Consider the following 22,169-nt stretch of genomic DNA (forward strand, 5'->3'; position numbering starts at 1 on the left):
AAAGAAGATGAATAATTGAGCAAATTAAGTTAACTAGGATATGCAGAAGATATTAAAAATAAATTTAAGGAACCGCAGAAAGAGGGGGAAGGAAGTCAAGTTTTGAAATGTCAAAATGATTGTAAAATTAGTGAAATGTATAAACTTGAAAAGTGTGTGTGTGTGTGTGTGTGTGTGTGTGTGTGTGTGTGGCAATTCCCATAGATAGATCTTAGACAAGGCACACCAAGTTACCTGCAGGCAGATCAACACCAACTGAGGCCAGATACAGGGCGTGGTTGGTCTACAATGCCAGGGCATGGACCAGAGGGAATAAGTTTTCCCTCTGGTCCATTCCCAGAGTCATTCCCCCCCCCCAGCTTGCCAGCAATTGCAACAACCCAGCACAGCCAGTAGAGGAAGTACCATCCTCCCCTGTGGAACGCCCTCCCATCAGATGTCAAAGCGATAAACAACTACCTGACATTCAGAAGACATCTGAAGGCAGCCCTGTTCAGGGAAGTTTTTAATATGTGACATTTTAGTGTATTTTTCATCTTTGTTGGAAGCCGCCCAGAGTGGCAGGGGAAACCCAGCCAGATGGGCGGGGTACAAATAATAAATTATTATTATTATTATTATTATTATTATTATTATTATTATTATTATGCACTGATGTTGGGAGTCCTGCCGTAGACATGCTGCACTGTAACCACCACCCCTTCCATCAGCTGGTAAGCTGTCTCTTTTCAAAAAACTTCAGCATGGCAGCTGTACTGACATTGGCTTCACACACACAATACCTTTGAAGCACATTTGAAGCACATTTTTCCCCTCTGAGAATTCTGGACACTGTAGTTTATTAAGGCTTTCTGGGAATTGTAAGTCTGTGAGAAGTAAACATAGAATCATAGAATCATAGAATCATAGAATCATAGAGTTGGAAGAGACCACAAGGGCCATCGAGTCCAACCCCCTGCCAAGCAGGAAACACCATCAGAGCACTCCTGACATATGGTTGTCAAGCCTCTGCTTAAAGACCTCCAAAGTAGGAGACTCCACCACACTCCTTGGCAGCAAATTCCACTGTCGAACAGCTCTTACTGTCAGGAAGTTCTTCCTAATGTTTAGGTGGAATCTTCTTTCTTGTAGTTTGGATCCATTGCTCCGTGTCCGCTTCTCCGGAGCAGCAGAAAACAACCTTTCTCCCTCCTCTATGTGACATCCTTTTATATATTTGAACATGGCTATCATATCACCCCTTAACCTCCTCTTCTCCAGGCTAAACATGCCCAGCTCCCTTAGCCGTTCCTCATAAGGCATCGTTTCCAGGCCTTTGACCATTTTGGTTGCCCTCCTCTGGACACGTTCCAGTTTGTCAGTGTCCTTCTTGAATTGTGGTGCCCAGAACTGGACACAGTACTCCAGGTGTGGTCTGACCAGAGCAGAATACAGTGGCACTATTACTTCCCTTGATCTAGATGCTATACTCCTATTGATGCAGCCCAGAATTGCATTGGCTTTTTTAGCTGCCGCGTCACACTGTTGGCTCATGTCAAGTTTGTGGTCAACCAAGACTCCTAGATCCTTTTCACATGTACTGCTCTCAAGCCAGGTGTCACCCATCTTGTATTTGTGCCTCTCATTTTTTTTGCCCAAGTGCAATACTTTACATTTCTCCCTGTTAAAATTCATCTTGTTTATTTTTGCCCAGTTCTCTAATCTGTCAAGGTCGTTTTGAAGTGTGATCCTGTCCTCTGGGGTGTTAGCCACCCCTCCCAGTTTGGTGTCATCTGCAAATTTGATCAGGATGCCCTTTAGTCCATCATCCAAGTCGTTGATAAAGATGTTGAATAAGACCGGGCCCAAGACAGAACCCTGTGGCACCCCACTAGTCACTCTTCTCCAGGATGAAGAGGAACCATTGATGAGCACCCTTTGGGTTCGGTCAGTCAGCCAGTTACAAATCCACTGAGTGGTAGCATAGTCAAGACCGCATTTTACCAGCTTCTTTACAAGAATATCATGGGGCACCTTGTCAAATGCCTTGCTGAAATCAAGGTAGGCTACATCCACTGCGTTCCCTTCATCTACCAGGCTTGTAATTCTGTCAAAAAACGAGATCAGGTTAGTCTGACATGACTTATTTTTCAGAAATCCATGCTGACTATTGGTGATCACAGCATTCCTTTCTAGGTGCTCACAGACTGTTTGCCTAATGATCTGCTCCAGAATCTTCCCTGCTATTGATGTCAGACTGACTGGGCGGTAATTATTTGGGTCCTCTCTTTTCCCCTTTTTGAAAATAGGGACAACATTTGCCCTCCTCCAGTCTGCCGGGACTTCGCCTGTTCTCCAGGAATTCTCAAAGATGACTGCCAGTGGTTCTGAGATCACATCTGCCAGTTCTTTTAATACTCTTGGATGCAGTTCATCTGGCCCTGGAGACTTGAATACATCTAAACTAGCCAAATATTCTTGTACTATCTCCTTAGTTATTCTGGGCTGTGTTTCCTTTGCTGAATCATTTGCTCCAAATTCTTCAGGTCGGGCATTGTTTTCTTTATCGGAGAAGACTGAGGCAAAGAAGGCATTGAGGAGTTCAGCCCTTTCTGTGTCCCCTGTTTGCATTTCACCATCTTCTCCTCTGAGTGACCCCACAGTTTCTTTGTTCTTCCTTTTGCTACGAACATACCCATAAAAGCCTTTTTTGTTGCTTTTAACCTCTCTAGCAAGCCTGAGTTCATTCTGTGCCTTAGCTTTTCTGACTTTGTGTCTACATGTGCTGGCTTTTTGTTTGAATTCCTCTTTGGTGGTTTCCCCCCTTTTCCATTTTTTGTACACATCCTTTTTTAATCTTAATTCAGTTAAAAGTTCTTTAGATAGCCACCCTGGCTTCTTTAGGCACCTTCCATGTTTCCGTCTCATTGGTATTGCCTGACGTTGTGCTTTTAATATCTCCCTCTTAACAAACTCCCAGCCATCATGAACTCCCTTTCCTTTTAGTATTGTTGTCCATGGGATCTCACCCAGCACTTCCCTAAGTTTTATGAAGTCGGCTTTCTTAAAGTCAAGAAATTGAGTCCTAGTATGCTTGGCTGCTCCTTTCCGCTGTATAGTAAACTTCAGAAGAGCATGATCACTCGCGCCTAATGATCCTTCCACTTCTACCCCACTAACCACGTCATCAACATTGGTTAGGACCAGATCTAAAATGGCTGTTCCTCTTGTTGCTTCTCCCACTTTCTGGACAATGAAGTTGTCTGCAAGGCCAGTGAGGAATCTGTTTGACCTTATGCTCTTGGCTGAGTTTGACGTCCAACAAATATCCGGGTAATTGAAGTCCCCCATTACTACTATCTCCCTTCCTTTTGCATGCTTGGCCATCTGTTCCAGGAAGGCATCATCTATGTCCTCCGTTTGGCTTGGGGATCTATAGTAAACTCCCACAATGAGGTCTCTGTTATTCTTCTCTCCCTTAATTTTGACCCAAATGCTCTCACTTTGGCTTTGAGGATCTAAATCTTGGCTCTCTTCACAGGTATACACATCCCTGACATATAACGCCACTCCTCCTCCTTTCTTGTCTGGTCTGTTTCTCTGAAATAGATTGTATCCCCCCATTATTACATTCCAATCGTGGGACTTATCCCACCAGGTTTCAGTGATGCCTATTATGTCATATTTAGTTTGCTGTACCAAGAGCTCAAGCTCATCTTGTTTATTTCCCATGCTTTGCGCATTAGTGTACAGACATTGAAGTCCATTAATCATTCCCCCGTGTCTCTTATTTAAGGATTTTTTCCTCCCACCACTAGGTCCGTGTGCTGTTTTCTCCATTTGGTCTATGACATTTGGATGATCATCTTCATTAATTGATAGGCTCCTACCTTCAGGAGCACTGTCTCCCTCCCCCACATTAGTCAGTTTAAAGCCCTCCTGATGAGGTTTCTGAGATTTTTGGCAAAAACATTTCTCCCAACCGTTGTGAGGTGCAGCCCATCACTTGCCAGAAGTCCATCTTCAAGAAACTGCAGTCCGTGATCTAAGAATCCAAACCGTTCCTGTTTACACCATTTGCGAAGCCAGCTGTTCACTTCCACTATTTTCCCCTCTCTCCCTGGGCCACGTCGTTCAACTGGGAGGACAGACGAGATGACAATTTGTGCATTTAGTTGCTTCAATTTCCTGCCGAGAGCCTCGTAGTCTCTTTTGATCTTCTGGAGGCTATTGCTTGCAGTGTCATTGGTTCCCACATGAACCAAGAGGAAGGGGTATTTGTCAGTGGGTTTTATGATTCCTTGCAGTCGTTCAGTTACATCTTGGATCTTAGCCCCGGGGAGACAGCACACTTCCCGAGACATCTTGTCAGGCCCACAGATCACTGCTTCTGTTCCCCTCAGTAGGGAATCCCCTATCACCACTACACGCCTCCTCTTGGGTTTGGTCGGGGTTCTTCCGTGAGCTGTCCGTTCCAAGGTCGCCTGCACATTCCCTGAGCACATGATTCTTGCCACATGGGTGGCAAGAATTCTATGGGGTGGGGATGTGCTTCAAATATGCTTTAAAGGTGTGGTGTGAATGATTGTAATCCCCGCTGAAAGGTGATCAGGTAGAGAAGCTTTACTAAAAAGAAAAAGAAGAAGCCTTAGACCACCAATTACCAACATAGGCAATTCTTGAAATTTAGTATCTCTTGAAATTTAGTACAATATTTTTAAAAATCACAATCATTTAAAAACAAAAAAGCAACATTCCAACATTACATTCTATGGCGTTCAAATTGTAATACGATAAAACACACACACACACACACACACACACACACACATACATCACACAGCATCTAGCACAGCACATTGCAACAGACAGAAAAATCCTGAAATGATCCACTAAGACCCTTTTCATTCTTCAAGTGGTCCATTGTGGTGATGGCGGGATTTGGAAACCACTGGTCGAAATTAAGGTGATGCAGCCGGTGGTCCCAGGCAGATGGAAACACCCCTTTTCCAATCTTTCTCCATATTTTCTTTTAAATATTCTGTGCACATTGCCACCCCCTTCAATAAATGATGACAAAAGATTCCCCCCCCTCTTAATATGTCATGTCTAGTCTGCGGCTCCTTTGACAAGCGAAGCGTTAAACAACATCTAATTAAGCACCATGAACGATGGCCTAAATATGGAGAGAGACGGCATATAATTTTGCCTGCTGCGTAGATGACTCACTCTGCATTGAAAATTTCTTCTGGAACCTATTTTCTTGTAGTGTTTATGAAAAGCAAGAGGGCTTCTCTTAACCCTCCCTCCCTCCCCACCCCCACCCCCCGCTTTTTCTTTTTCCTTTCTTTTTTATGGTCCATTCTTCATTAGAAGTGCATAACCGCTAAAATGCTTAATATTTCCTGCTATGTGCCCCATCCTGCTTGCTGCTTACAAAAGTATTTTCGCTTGTTATTGACTTCCAATTTAATATTAATTTGCAGCACAAAGTGCTGATCAAAATCGTTATCAAGACACGCCTGTTGCTTTCCCTTTCCCGGTGCTGTTAACGGTGTTGCCATAGCAACCCAAGGCAGCGAGTTTAAGCAGAGTTGGAAAAGTCTAATAACTGTGTCCATCTGTTGCAATGCATACTGCAAGCTTATTGTGTGGGCAAGTCACTTATAGGTACCCATCCCTCAAATCGGTGACATATATCCTTGCATTCAGAACAGAGGGACAGAAAGCTGCCTTCTGCTAAGTCATTCCATTGGACAATCTAGCTTGGTCACACAGGTGTTTTTAGCAGCCCCACCTGAAGATGCCAGGCATTGAAATGGGACTTACTTCATGCAAAACAGTTGCTCTGCCACTGAGCTGTGACCCTTCCCTATGCCTCAGTACCTTGTGTGGTGTAGTGGTTAAGAGCGGTAGACTCGTAATCTGGTGAACTGGGTTTGTGTCTCCGCTTCTCCACATGCAGCTGCTGGGTGACCTAGGGCTAGTCATACTTCTTTGAAGTCTCTCAGCCCCACTCACCTCACAGAGTGTTTGTTGTGGGGGAGGAAGGGAAAGGAGATTGTTAGCTGCTTTGAGACTCCTTTGGGTAGTGATAAAGTGGGATATCAAATCCAAACTATTCTTCTTCTTCTTCTTCTTCTTCTTCATCATCTTGGAAAGTCTTGCTTCAAACACTCCTCTATCTGAAGTTCAACAAACACTAGGCCAGGATTTTCCAACATTGGGTCTCCTGGTGTTTTTGGACCACAACTCCCATTATCCCAAGCTAGCAGGACCAGTGGTCAGGGATAATGGGAATTGCAGTCCCAAAACAGTTGAAGACCCAAGTTTGGGAAATAGTCTGAGGGCCTTGTTATTGGTTGCAGCCTCCCAGTGACACTTTCTAGCCAATGGCAGTTGCTAGGCTCAAAGCCTTCAAAGAGGTGGCTAAGGCTTCGTTCTTACTGAGATGGTTAATTTGGTCTACTAGGCTGCACGATTGCCTGTAGCACTTCTGACCGTGTGTTGCATACTACATGAATGAATGGCTGCCTGCGCAAAATGTTCCTCCCTGAAGGAAAGCTAGCATATCAAGGTGAAGGTTAAGCCAGAACTCTTTTTCTCCTTCATGTTTGCTTTCTATATGTTGGGAGGTATAAAGGAGAATGCAATCATGCAAATATCCAGAAGTGGTACATGTGTCACCAGGACCTCAGTGAGACCCTGGCACAGGGATCGACCAGTCATGAGGCAAGGTGAGGTGGCCTCAGATGGCAGGACCTACAGTGGCAGCAGATCCCAATGTGGATCTTTATTCTTCCCTTGTTTCTAATGTAGATTCTTCCCTTGTTCCTGATGTAGATCTTCACTCACCACTTTTTTGCTGTTGAGGCAGTGGCGTGGCGTGGGGGTGCAGGGGGGGCCGGCCGCACCGGGTGCAACATCTGGGGGGGCGCGCGCTTGCACTCGCAGCTCTCTGCCCCTACCTGGCTCACTCACTCTCTCTCACTGCAGTGCTGGCTGTGCGAATCCGATCCGAGCCGCTGGGTCGCCGCCCACTGTGGAGGGGGTGGGTGCCAGGCGTGCGGTGTGGAGAGAGAGCGAGGGACTATCTGGGGGAGGGACAGTGCAGCAGCCGCCCAGCGCAGCACTGAGCGTGGGAGAGAACCACACCAGACCAAGCAGCAGCAAGAAGAAGCTGGCAGCGGCGGCAGGTTAGGGGTTAGGGGGCGCAAATTACTTGCTTTGCCCCGCGTTAGGGGGCGCAAATTACTTGCCTTGCCCCGGGTGCTGACAACCCACGCTACGCCGCTGTGTTGAGGTGGGAGGCAACACATTGTGGGTTCCCCTCAGGTGCCAAAATGTCATGGGCCGGTCCTGCCTAGGCCTTAGAGCTGCATTTCTCTGATGAAAATGGAGACATCCTCTCCAATACTTCTCCGATGAAAATAGGGATGTTCTTTTTAAATAAATAAGTAAATCATTATTAATTTAAATTACACACATATACAAAGAATTTTCAAAGAATTTACAATCTCATACTACAAAAAGTAAATTAAAGAAAAAACAGTTAGGAAAAAAGAAAAGAAAATACAGAAAAAAGAAGAAAAAGCAGATTTACATGCATAAAAAACTTAATCTTCCTAATTAATACTTAAATAAACACTTAAATAAAAAAGACTTCTGACAAAAAAATGACAACGGTATAAACAGTACAATGAGAATGATTGGAAGACTCATTTTGTCAGAAAATTGGGATGTTCTAAGGAAAAGCAGGACATTCCAGGATCAAATCAGAAACCAGGAAAGTAGGGACACTTGGAGATTTTGGACATGAATGGTCAGAAAGGCTTTTTTTCTGGGGTGGTGAAGCAGTAGGATAGGCTTTAAGGGAAGTAGAGCTCCTGAAATGCTATGCTATTTGTGATGGTTTGATGGTATTCAATTGCTTTTTTAGTTGGTTGCTATGGTCCTATAGTGACTCTGTTAGCTGTAACATATAAGTGAGATATTCCTTTTTAAAAGAAATACCCTGTGCATAATGCCATTGCGGAATAATAGCAATCAGAAAACTTCATAGTACTCAGAGCCATTCACAAATGTTCTTTCAGTAATCCTTACAACAGTCCTTCACTACAAAATATGGCACTTAAAAGAAGATCATCTGCTAGGCAGCAGTCTTGATGATGAGACAGTTTGGATGGAATATGAGTTTGCTTGTGACCTCCCACAGGGCCTAGGGATAGCCAGGGTATTTCACTGATGACTAAAATGCAATGCAGTATGGTTTATCTTTCACTGGCTTTGGACTGAACTATATGCGCGCACGCACACACACACACACACACACACAAATTACAAGGTTAAAATGGCAACATTCAGATTTTCCTTGTGTCCTGATATTGTTCCAACATGTTAGAAGCTCCTAACCAAAGCCCCTGCAAGCTGTTTATTGCACTTTATTGCACATTCGTCCCAATTTGCTTGCAAAATGCTTATGTGGACCTTAGACTATGTCCGGTTTTTATTGAGCATTCATTCTGATTTCTTTGTGGGGCAGTTATACAGTAATGAGCATTCGTCCTGATTCGCTTGCAGGGTGTTCATACATCTTCCTGTTACCCATTTGTTCATCAAAGAGTGACAATCTATTTCTTTATCAGTTCCATAACCCCATTCTCCATGTGTATGTGTGTTTAATTGCTTTTTTTGTACTAGGGAAACAGATTACTCCAATTGCACAAATCTAAATTTCTGGCATGCACCTGAATTCCTCCTGTAAAACCATGCATCCCCAAACTCAGCCCTCCAGATGTTTTGGGACTACAATTCCCATCATCCCTGACCACTGGTCCTGTTAGCTAGGGATGATGGGAGTTGTAGTCCCAAAACATCTGGAGGGCTGAGTTTGGGGATGCCTGTGTAAAACAGTGACAACTGGGAGGCACCCTAAGTTGCTCAGGAACATATGAAGAGGCAAACAGAGAAGGCTCATTCAGGAACAGGTACATTACTCAGACAAATGAGAGTTTATTGAGAGGACATTCTTGTGAAGGACTAAGAGATGTAAAATATAGTTCTAAAATAATCATATTTATAAACGGTCTGAAGCCATTACTTGATTAGAATTACATCTTTGCTCTATTTTCGCCAGGTGTCAGAAAGAGATATGGGTCTGCGGACAGTTCTATTTAGGGGAACAAATATGCTTCTTCTTAGGGGAATTGTTAGCGACACTGAGCCAGCAATTCAAGAGGGATGGCTAATACAGAATAGTCTGCACAAGTCATGATTAACTAAAGGGGTTTCATTCTTTGTTCATTCTGACATAGCATTAACTGAAAGCTTCATCTCTGAAAAACGGTCAGAGCAGACTTTTTGTAACAGCCATTTTAGCTGAATTATTAAGGCTTAAAGCCTTTTCCATTATGTTATCTTAGTATGCAATGTATAGAACCTTATTCTATATCAAGATTGGTAATGTGTTCAGGCAAATCACTTTGACTTTCAATATATCCAGATAAGGTTTCCTTGGGTTTTTGGTTTTTTTGACAAGTCAGAGACAGGGACTCAATGGAGCTGAAGGGGGTGAAATCCACATTTGAAAACAGTCCTGTCTATGGAGCAGGATGAGCAAATCTGTCAATGGAAGTTTCTCATTTTTTTGATCTTATGAAAATTAATCAGCATTGTACTGCCAAATTCGACCAATAGGCAATCTTCTCTTATATGCACACTTTTTTGCAAAGCTAATTTCACCAATACAAAACATATGCATACCACATTATTTGGATGGAGATCTGCATCTCTTAGTTCTGCTCTGAGGCCGCCTCTGTTCCAGAAAAGTCAATTCTGGCTCTGCTTCATAACTACCAAATGTCAAAAGCTGTGTCCAGGGTAGCTGTTTATCAGCTCCATCTGGTACGCAGGCTGAGACCCTACCTGCCCACGGACTGTCTCGCCAGAGTGGTGCATGCTCTGGTTATCTCCTGCTTGGACTACTGCAATGCGCTCTATGTGGGGCTACCTTTGAAGGTGACCCGGAAACTACAATGGAGTAGCAGAACGTGGCAGCTAGACTGTTGACTGGGAGCGGCCGCCGAGACCATATAACACCAGTCTTGAAAGACCTACACTAGCTCCCAGTACGTTTCCGAGCACAATTCAAAGTTTTGGTGCTGACCTTTAAAGCCCTAAACGGCCTCAGTCCAGTATACCTGAAGGAGCGTCTCCACCTCCATCGTTCTGCCCAGACACTGAGGTCCAGCGCCGAGGGCCTTCTGGTGGTTCCCTCACTGCGAGAAGCCAAGTTACAGGGAACCAGGCAGAGGGCCTTTTTGGTAGTGGCGCCCACCCTGTGGAATGCCCTCCCACCAGATGTCAAAGAGAAAAATAACTACCAAACTTTTAGACATCTAAAGGCAGCCCTGTGTAGGGAAGCTTTTGTTACGATATAAAAGCAATGCGTCCGCGAGCTACTGGTAGCTTGAAAGCAAAACATAATGGGAATGTTGGGACTGTTCTGTGGGAAACAGAGGGACAGTCTATTCACAGTGCGAAGCACCGGAATTAGCTCAGAGTGTAATATGAGCTGTACAGGAAGTACAGGAGGAGTTTGTCTCTCTGCTGTTGGAGTTTGAAGAGAGCAGTCGTGTTTTCTGTAACGCTGTAAAGACAGAAATAAAGGCATGTAAATGCGTTTCTGTCTATCTCTTTCCCCTGCCCGGGGGGGGGGCAGGAAAGGGGGGGGTGTTCTTCTCACGTTGAGAAGGATCGCCTATCGCGACCTAGCCTGTATCCTGCCGGGGAGTGCAGACAGGGAGGTCAACCGGAGATCAAGCCGGGTGCCTGGAGGGTGGCCAGTTTCTCCTGATAAAGGCTTGATTCCCAACAGCTTTTAATGTTTAATAGTATTTTAGTGTTTTGTTGGAAGCTGCCCAGAGTGGCTGGGGGGACCCAGCCAGATGGGCGGGGTATAAATAATAAATTATTATTAGTAGTAGTAGTAGTAGTATTATTTTATTTTATTTTATTTATTCTTATATCAGGTGGCATCCTTAACCTACCAGATATTGACTTGACCTCCCCTTAACATAGCTTCCCATGTTTCTGAAAAACCTCAGAAACCACAGAGGCCCATAATCCTCAGGCATAACAACATCTCCAGAAATACAAGCCATAATTTCCACCCATCACCTCAAGCTAATTCATGGATATATATTTTTGTGGATTGTTTTTGTTTGTTTGCTTGTTTGTTTGTTTTTACACAAGACCTGAACAGTACTGATTGATATAAAGTTAATTTCTTTCAATGCATTTGCACTCTGAAACATACTGTGGGTTATGCTTTTCAGAAGAGCATTTAAAAATGTCAGACTTGTAGATACTTCACTGAAAAAGTATTTTTCAGAAAGGAAAATTGGCCACCCAAAATCACTTCCAGAACAAGAAACAACTCAGGACTGCAATACTTCAAGGACTGTGTCCCCAAATGAACTGACCCAGCAACCACCGATACCCTTCTTCATGTGCCTCCTCCACAAAAGGTCCAGAGGAAGGAATACGAGGAAGGAATACAAGGAAGGCTCATCTGGCACCTTTGGTACATATCTTTAGTTGCCAGGGGGAAACATTATCCTTCTCCCAGGTCTTTGGCTAATTAAACCATGTATGGCCTTTGAAACTAGGGGGAGAGGGTAATTGTTTTGTTTGTTATGTACGTTGCGTTTTTCTGTGTTTTTATATTGTAAGATGAACCTTTTTTTCTTCCATCTTGAAGTGTAGAAGTGGCCAACATTTCAATTTACATTCCAGATTGGTAGACTTCATCATGCTTCTAGATCCTTAAAATAAATAAATAAGTGGAAATGTTAGGGTGATACACTCTGGCAAAAATTATGACACAGACGAACAGATTTGATACTCTAATGACATGATCATCTTTCCCTCACTTGTTACTTTAATTAACTTTTTAATGGACTTTTAATAAAAGACCATTTGCAATTAAGGTGTATATTTGTTCTGGTATGAACTCATTATATACTGTCTTTCCTAATCAATGCTTGTGGTTATGAAATCCCGGCTAAAAATTTGATTATGCATAGAATTAAATAATAGTAATGGCATTGGAGATATTAGTAATGTCACGACATGGTTTCCTGGATCCAGTGCAGAACTAGTTATTGTTTATGTACTCAGATGTCTACATTTAAATGTGAGTCAGGGTCTCTCTTGTCATTAACACAGATTTTCTTACAGTATGTCCAAGGCAGCTGATTGCTCTGTGTCCCTTCCACTCCCATAGACCTCACACCAATAGATTACTCTTTATCCATCCATGTTGCATTGTAATGTATGGGAACACATTCCGCAACAGATAGCGGATCATCAGTTAGTTGGCTGTAGACAGAGTTAGAGAAAATCATGGAGGATGATATGTGTGTGTCATTTTCTGTTAACCATAATAATTCCATGAAACCTCTGTGGTCATGTCCTGCTTCCAGGAGTCTTGTGGGCTTCCTGGAGGCATTTGGCTGGCTACTGTAAGAACTCGGGTGCTGGACAAAATTGGCCTTTGGTTTGATCCACAAGTTATCTATCTATCCATTCATCTATCCACTATGGTATTTGTATTCAGTATGTCCAGCACCGAGGTCCTACAGGCAGTTCCCTCGCTGCGAGAAGCGAAGTTACAGGGAACCAGGCAGAGGGCCTTCCCGGTGGTGGCGCCCGCCCTGTAGAACACCCTCCCATCAAATGTCAAAGAAATAAACAACTATCTCACGTTTAGAGGACATCTGAAGGCAGCACTGTTTAGGGATGTTTTTAATGACTGATGTTTTAATGTATTTTTAATCTTTTGTTGGAAGCAGCCCAGAGTGTCTGGGGAAGCCCAGTCAGATGGGCAGGGTATAAATAATAAATTGCTGTTGATGCTGCTGCTGCTGCTGCTGTTGTTATTATTATTAATATAAAGGATCTAAAAATATCTAAGATTTAAAGATGGAAGAACCTGGGAAAGAAAAACATCTTCAAATGGCACTCAAAAGACTGCAATGTACGTAGCAGGCAAATTTTTATTATTATTCTGTCCTTTGGGGCAGGTAAGGGTATAACCCAATATATTTTAATACCTTGAAATATGCTGTACTGAGAGAAGACTGGGATCTGAATTAATATGCAACGTAACATGCCAAATAACCATTTGTAAAATCTTAGTAAGGATGATGACCACGATGTAATGTCAATTTTGAGAGATGCTCTGCTCACCCAATTACTAATGATAACATTTGAAAGCACCGAGAGAAATATCACAATGGTTTCTCCTTTCACAAATTCAAACAGAATTGATTAGACACTGCTTCCCATTAGTTGATTATTAGAAAATAAGCTAAAGGTGCTTTGATTTTGTTCTCTGAATGTCAAGTAACCCAGAAGCTCATAGTCTTCAGTTTTCCTAGCTAATTGCCAATTCTCTTGCCAAAATGCTGTTTAATGTTTTAGACTGAAATTAACCATCCATACCTTGCAGAATGTGTATTTAAGAGAACTCTGGCTGATGCCTTGGAAATTTCGATTTGCAAAATTCTTGTAAACATGTAAAAATTAACTTGTACATCTGGTTTATGTAATTAACACTTTTTCTTCTTCAAGGAACTAAGATGAGACTCCAACATTCGAGAATGGCTGTAATCCAAATCTACTAATTTTCTTTTGTTTGTTTCTTCTTATTTCTGATTTTTTTTTGAGCCAAGCTGTGTCAAGAAGAAAGAAGATGAGAAAAGCAACGATGCTGTATTTGTCCTTGTGCACATCACATAAAATAGCCAGTGTGTATTATAGCAAGAGATTTCTCAGGTGATCAGACACTCCCATTTCAAAATTGGGAAAGGAGTATGACATGGCTATATATTGTCTCCCTGCTTATTTAACTTATATGCAGAATTCATCATGCAAAAAGCTGGGCTGGATGAATCCCAAGCCGGAATTAAGATCGCCGGAAGAAATATCAACAACCTCAGATATACAGATGACACAACCTTGATGGCAGAAAGTGAGGAGGAATTAAAGAACCTTTTAATGAGGGTGAAAGAGGAGAGCGCAAAATATGGTCTGAAGCTCAACATCAAAAAAATGAAGATCATGGCCACTGGTCCCATCACCTCCTGGTAAATAGAAGAGGAAGAAATGGAGGCAGTGAGAGATTTTACTTTCTTGGGCTCCATAATCACTGCAGATGGTGACAGCAGTCACAAAATTAAGACACCTGCTTCGTGGGAGAAAAGCACTGACAAACCTAGACAGCATCTTAAAAAGCAGAGACATCACCTTGCTGACACAGGTCCATATAGTTAAAGCTATGGTTTTCCCAGTAGTGATGTATGGAAGTGAGAGCTGGACCATAAAGAAGACTGATCGCCAAAGAATTGATGCTTTTGAATTATGGTGCTGGAGGAGACTCTTGAGAGTCCCATGGACTGCAAGAAGATCAAACCTATCCATTCTTAAGGAAATCAGCCCTGAGTGCTCACTGGAAGGACAGATCCTGAAGCTGTGGCTCCAATACTTTGGCCACCTCATGAGAAGAGAAGACTCCCTGGAAAAGACCCTGATGTTGGGAAAGATTGAGGGCACAAGGAGAAGGGGACGACAGAGGACGAGATGGTTGGATAGGGTTCTCGAAGCTACCAGCATGAGTTTGACCAAACTGCAGGAGGCAGTGGAAGACAGGAGTGCCTGGCATGCTCTGGTCCATGGGGTCATGAAGAGTCGGACACGGCTAAAGAACTAAACAACAACATTATAGCAAGAAGGATCTGGACGTCACTTAAGAAAACTGGATGCACACTTGATGTCTAGGAAATCAGGAATCTACCCTGCAGAATGCTTTCCTATTACAGTCATACCTCGGGTTACAGATGCTTCAGGTTGCGGGTTTTTTGAGTTTAGACCCTCGAAACCCGGAAGTACCAGAAGGGGTTACTTCTGGGTTTTGGTGGTCGCGCATGTGCAGAAGCGCCGAATCGCATCCCGCGAGTGCGCCGACGTGGGTTGCGAAAACTGTGAGTTGTGAACGTGCATCCTGCATGGATCACATTCACAACCCGAGCGTCCACCGTAATTCGTAGAATAATTATTCACAAAAACTCATTTGGGAAAGAAATAATTAAACCTCTGCCTTGGAAGGCACTGTATCTCAACCAATTAACATTCCCATGGGGGGGGGGAAAGCCCTGGATCATTCCAGTTGTGCTGAAAGTAAATAAGTTTCAGGAATGCAGTCAGCAGAGAGGATCTACAGTTGGAATTAATTCTAAAGGTGTAACCATTTTGCTGTAGCACTAAAGCATTATTACAGAGAATGGGTTCTGGTGGCCCTCCAATTGTCTTTGAACACTAACTACCATCATTTCTAACCATTGCCTGTGCTGCCTGGGGCTGACGGGAGTCGTACAAAATCTGGAGGGCAGCCGGTTTTCCACTCCTGCATTATAAGGTGTTTTTTGTTCGCAAATTTTATAGTCAAAGCTTAAAGTATTAAAGATTCATTGCATTCTGCCACTATGTTTCTTGAGCAGCAAGTGGAATGTATCGGCAGTCTAAGTGAGCTTAATATCAGCAAAAGTAGCCAATCTGGAACAGCAGATGGAGAATTAACTGAGATTCAGTTATTTGTATTAAATGACTCCTAGGTGCTATTGCGTCTGGTACAATATTAAGAAAGAAGAGAAACTACCATATGTGATTGTGGAATTGGGGTTATCTCTAGCTGTTGAGAAATATACTTTGCCAGATTTTTCCCCCCCCTGTGGCAAGATGTTAGTTACTTACTGCTTTCTCTTAATGAGGATATTTTTTTGCTTCCAACTTAACCAAAAATGCCCTACCCTTAAGCAGACATTTAAATAAAATAGCCTCATTTACCCAGAAACAATATGTTATTGAGAAGTGGAGTCTGAGCATAAAATTAACTGTCTGTGGACATTATAAACTAAGAAGGAAATTATATATTGAGGGCACATAGGTGGTGGATTCTGACTGAAACAATTAGGCATGAATGGAATACGCGCACACACACACACACACACACACACACACACACTTAAATATTAAAGGTTACTTAAGAGATTTTGGAGATCAGTGCTTGTAATGAACTAGCTTGGTTTAACAAAGTTCACTGAATTCGTTCATAACACTTTGAACCACACTTGAAAGTAGTTCTCATTTTTGCCAAGTGAACGGAATGCAGATTGAATACAGTGCATTCAGTACTCAACAGTGTACTGTGCTTTTTTCTGGGGTGGGGGACAATGCAGGGGTACGCATACCCCTAAACATTTTGTGAATCTAACAGGAGAAGAAACTTTTAAAAAATTAGTTTCTTCTCTAGCACGGTGAATCATCAGTTCCGTTGCAACCCCTGATGGCAGCCTCATTTCCTGTTACGGTGTTTCCTGAGTCTCAAACGGAAGTGAGTGTTTAATGTGTGAAGTAGGAGTCAAAATCTAGCACAGTGATTGGTCAGTTTTTGGGGAAATGTCTCGCCATCCCTATGTGAAGGGTATTCCGTTAAAGGAATCCAGGGACTCGACTTGGTTTGGTCAACCCCCGAGAGGGGGTTGTGCCCATGCCTGAGTCCAGGGGAGCATCTGGGGAGTGAACAGAGTCTGTTCCCAGGCTTTTCACCTGCCTCAGGTGTTCACCCTGGCTGACCTATGATAGAGCTCTGGGTCAGGGCTACCTGCAAGGGTGTAGGGAGCTAGTCAAACCAGAGCCTGTGCAACCACTCACTTTTCTGCAATCAATAAAGTTGTGGCCTAAATTCTGCCAAAAACCAAAGCTACAATTTGAGTCAAATGTGTCTTTATTTAGGGGGGAGGTCTTTGGGTCTGAACACACAAAAACAAGAAGAACGAAAAATTAATAACCCCCTCACCCCTCCTAGAAAGAGGGTATAAGATGTAAATCAGCCCAAAGCCTGCTTAAAGAGGAACGTTTTCGCCTGGTGCCTAACGAAGGGAAGGTATCAGCCGAATCTCCCTGGGGAGAGCATTCCAGGGTGGAAACTGAAGTAATTCCAAGGACATATCAAAAGTGATTTGCAGTGCAATCCTACTCCCACTTACCCATCAATAAGTACCACTGAGCTGAAAGGGACTTACTCCAAGCAGGCAAGTGTGTCTGGATTACAGCCTTAAAATGCAGTGGATTCTATGCACAACTAGTAAAATCAGTGGGTGTCTCTATATCTAAGGCTGCTAATCTAACTCGTTTATCTGGGAGTAAGCCTCTGCAAATTCAAGAGAACCACGGAGACATAGCTTGCACAAATGCTACAGCGTACTTAGCACTGTAAGTCCATAGAACTGAATGTGATGTATTTCCACCTAATTCCCTCCGATTCTGGCAAGTGACTTTTGGTAACATGCCAATGCTTTTGAGGTCAGAAGATAACATTTTGCTCCTATCACTGTTGTCATAATAGAGAACAGTTCACCCTAACTTAAATTTAATAGCATTAGCACATTTTTTAAAAGATTTGTCCTCCATGGATAAGAAGTTTCTAATACATCAGGCTCAAATATAAGCGTCTTTTCTGTTTCCTGTTAATTTCCCTTGCCATTCCTGTTAATTTAGAAAGCCATTTGTCTTAGATAAGGATTTTATCCCACACAGGCCACTTTACATGGGTTTGATATTGCTGCAATCCTCATAATACTTAGTTTGTGAAATTACTGCCAGTCCATTGCTACAGGTTGACTTGGACTACTGGACCCTAGTAGAGAATGCAAGGTGACCTGGAGAGAGCAGAAAAATCTGGCATGTGCCCCTTAAGCAGGTCTTTCATGGGAGATTTCAAACCTTTGATCTCCACACTTGCAGTCTAGAAATAGATAAATCATGTGAGGCTACTCCTCATTTATTTTATTTAGAGAAATAAGCATATGCTAGCTTTCTGTTCCCATAAGGCAGGAGTGGGGAACCTCTGGCCCTCCAGATTCCAACTCCCTGTTGAAGTAAGCTAAGAAGCTCAAATAATATCTATGACTGACATCCTTCTTTGGAAATTAAACCAATGCCCAGACTTTACATTCAAAAACTTTATTGCCATTCCTCCCTGGTAGGGACTCTTTCTTGTTTCTATCCCTGGGCCTTTCCATCCATGGGCAGAAGCCAGTGGAGCAGAGTAGAATGGGATAGCATTGCTCAGCATTTGGCTTCCCAGTTCTTTTTTTCTGTTCTTTTTTTGTTAAACCATTTTTATTAATTTTCCAATAAAAGACATCCAATTAACATATCAAATCATAATCCAATTAAAATAAAAAACTTAAATAAAAAATACCAAATTAACATCCAAATTATAATTATTAATTTTTGAGACTTCCCATAGTTGGGCCTTGAAACATATCTCCAATTCTCAGTCCTGCCTCTCCTTGCTGTTTCCATATTTTCCACATCTCAATTTTAACGCTTTAAAGTTCTCCATCTCTGGCTCTGTGATTTTCAATCATGTCAGACATCATATATCCTTTCATCCATCGAATACAGCTTTATTTGTATATATATCTTTTTTTCAACTGTCTTTTTGCCCGTGCAGCTTCCTCTGATTCCATTCCTATCCGGGCTGTTATCCAAAGCTGTTATCTGAAGTTTCTGAAGTTTAATGACGCAGCAACTCCCAAATTGTTAATCCTTCCAGTCCCGGCTGTTGTCCAAACCTTCCTTTTGACATTTAATAACACAGTACCTTCCACATTATGGCTTCCCAGTTCAGAGGGTGCTACTGGTAATTAAGAGGTGGAGTATTGATACAGTGGAGAGGTTGGTGCAGTGCAGGCACAGCAGCAGAGCTATTCTGCTCTTCCTACCACTGTGCCAACCTCTCCTCCACCTTGCCCTTCTTCCTCTTGCTTTCCACCATATTGGAAAGGTATCTGATTTATACTGCTGGACAACAACAACAACAACAACAACAACAACAACACTGATATGAAAGTGACTTTAAAAATGATTCCCATGCCCATAACAAGGGTAAGTGTCAGGGAACTGACATCGGAGGGAGAGGCGAAGGGGAGGCTCCCAGATGATGCTGGCGAAGGACCCAGCAGCAGGGGGAGAAACAGCTCAGTAGAGGGGGAAGCCAATCAGCGCAACACCAGGGATAAAGGGAGACAGACGGGGGAATTGGAGAGAGGGCTCCAGGACTCTTCACTGGACATCAGTGAGGAGAGCCCAGGTCCTCCGCTACCCACGCCTTCCCTGCGCAGAAGACTCCCGCACAGTGAGAGGAGGAGGAGACTGGGTGTCAAACAACTCTTATGTTGGAAGAGGTTCAAGAAACGCCCACTGACGGATTCTGCCAGTGACTGAGGCAGCCACCATGAGAAGGGGCTGTGCAGTCAGAAAGGTTTAACAAGGCAAATTAACCAAGAAAGGCACCAGTTTACGAACGAGTAACTCATACCTATTTCAGTAAGCAAAGTAGCAACAAAAACTTTTGCATTGTATGCAGTTCCACGCTATATAAGGAGACACAATAAAAAGCTCAGATACCACTCAAGGCGGGTCAATTTGATACAACCCACAGTTTCTTTCCCAAAGCATTGACAAGGTTGTGTTCAGTACCAGCAATAGTTTTATCAGTGCAGACATAAAGAGAACCCCAGTCCATTATCTCATTATTTTGTTTGTTCCCATAAAAGCATATTACCCATGAACTCATATGAGTAACTTGCAGAAGCACACTTATCTTCAGAGCAGTATATTTTAGATAGGTACTTTTGAACTATGAAGTTGAGAGCTTCTCAGCCCTGTGCATTAAATTCAAGCCTGTTCTGCAATTAATTACTTCTTTTCTTTAAATAACAGATTTCAGGTGTCCCTGAAATGAAAATCATGCACTTGATGTGTAGAGCCACTCAGCAAGTGATGCACTGATTTGATGTATTCAAAGGGAAAACATGCATTACTTTTTGTTACTTTTTGTTAAGCAACTCTTAGCATGTTTTCATTATATCAGTGGTTTTCAAGCTTTCATTCCGTAAAAAAACCTGTTCCGCATTTATGTCTGCTGCGGAATCTCATTTTATCTTCCAGAGAATGCCCGACTGCTTGGGGGTGGGATTCTAGGCCTGTTTGAGGATGCACACAAGAGGTGTTCACAAGTGTCTCTTCCATGTGTCCTGCCACAGTGCCAAGGAGACGCTGCCTGCCAGCTGTGTCCTCCAGCAGCTGTGCTAATCCCAAACCATGCCCTGAGAGCCAGGCATTGAGTGAAAATGTCAGTATGGAGTATTTACATGTATACAGGTATTTGTGTGTTCAGACCCAGAGACCTCCTCCCCTAAATAAAGACACATTTGACTCAAATTTTAGTTTTGATTTCTGGCAGAATTTAGGCCACAACTTTATTGATTACAGAAAAGTGAGTGGTTGCATAGGCTCTGGTTCGACTAGCTCCCTATGCCCTTGCAGGTAGCCCTGACCCAGAGCTCTATCATAGGTCAGCTAAGGGTGAACACCTGAGGCAGGTGAAAAGCCTGGGAACAGACTCTGTTCACTCCCCAGATGCTCCCCTGGACTCAGGCATGGGCACAACCCCCTCACGGGGGTTGACCAAACTAAGTTGAGTCCCTGGATTCCTTTAACAGAATACAGTGGTACCTCGCAAGACGAACGCCTCGCAAGACGGAAAACCCGCTAGACGAAAGGGTTTTCCATTTTGGAGGCGCTTCGCAAGACGAATTTCCCTATGGGCTTGCTTCGCAAGACGACAGCCCATAGGGAAATATCCGGGACAGCGGGGAAGCGCAGCGCGTCTTCCCCACTGTCCTCGGACCTCCTCCGAAGCCGGGCGGCGGGGCGGGAACGCCTCCTCCCGCCACCGCGGGCTTCGGAACGCTGCTCCGAAGCCGGGTGGGGGGGCGGGAACACCTTCTGAAGGCGGGCGGGGGGCGAAAGTCTTTGTCCCCCCTGCCTGCCTTCCCAGGGGCTTTTAAATTGCCCCGGACAGCGGAGAAGTCCTCCGCTGTCCCGGGGCAATTTTAAAATGCCGCCCGCCAGCATTTTAAGATCGCCCGGACAGCGGAGAAGTCCTCCGCTGTCCCGGGTTTTTTTAAAATGCTGGGGGTGGGAAGAAAAGCCCTTGTCCCCCCCCCCCAGCCTTCAGAAGAGGTCCGGGGACAGACTGTCCCCGAACCTGGTCTGAAGGCGGTTTCCCTAGGAACGCATTAATTGATTTTCAATGCATTCCTATGGGAAACCGTGCATCGCAAGACGAAAAACTCGCAAGACGAAGAGACTTGCGGAACGAATTAATTTCGTCTTACGAGGCACCACTGTACCCTTCACATAGGGATGGCGAGACCGTTCTCCCATCCCTATCACATGAACCAGTGCCTATCCGCAACCTTACAAGTTGCGGCAAATTGCTATGCGGCAGGCAAAACCCAAATGGAAATTCCTGCCGTGCCCCTGTCCCAATGACAGATGACACACGATGGCATAGCAAGGTCAATCGCAAAAATACCCTAAATATAGGGAGAGTTGGGCAGGTGTTCCGATGCACGAACCAAAAGAGGAAGCTCTGGGATACGTGCCTGGGTTTATATAGGTCCCTCAATCCATTTAAACTGCACCCATTGGCCAGATTACACTCAGAAACGAGGGACCTACCAATTGGGCGTTGTAGCTATCCAAAAGACCCACCCACAACCAGGAGGTCAGTCCCCAGGTCTCACTGCAACACGTGCCCTCTTTTAGGGAGGACACGTTATATGCATACCCCAAAACACACCAAGCATTGGTCTGTAGCTTTACAGTGTGGGAGACGATTGGTACATCTGTGTATCAGATTTTGCCAAAGCCTGAGACCAATCAAGCATATGCAGAGGGACTTTAGCATTGGACAAGTGGGACACAGACAGCCACAAATAGCTACAGGTTTGGTTGTATTTCCCAAGCAATCCATAACTCTCTGGGGGCAGGGCATAAGGCAGGAAGGAAAGGGAAGCATTGGGTACCGAAATGTCACAGAAAGTCTGACTTGAGGGAGAAGTTAGAGCCTGCTTCCTGACTCTCTTTCCTTTCCATCACAATGATGCTGACAGCGATTTTTGATGTCTTAACTTGTGCTTAAAAGCCAAGCATTACATTTCTGAGCATCAGGAGTCAATGCAGAACAATCTGTGTCGCTGTAATAGTAGCAA

Source organism: Podarcis vaucheri (genome assembly GCF_965113315.1).
Source record: "Podarcis vaucheri genome assembly, chromosome: 6".
In the NCBI taxonomy this organism is placed as follows: Eukaryota; Metazoa; Chordata; class Lepidosauria; order Squamata; family Lacertidae; genus Podarcis; species Podarcis vaucheri.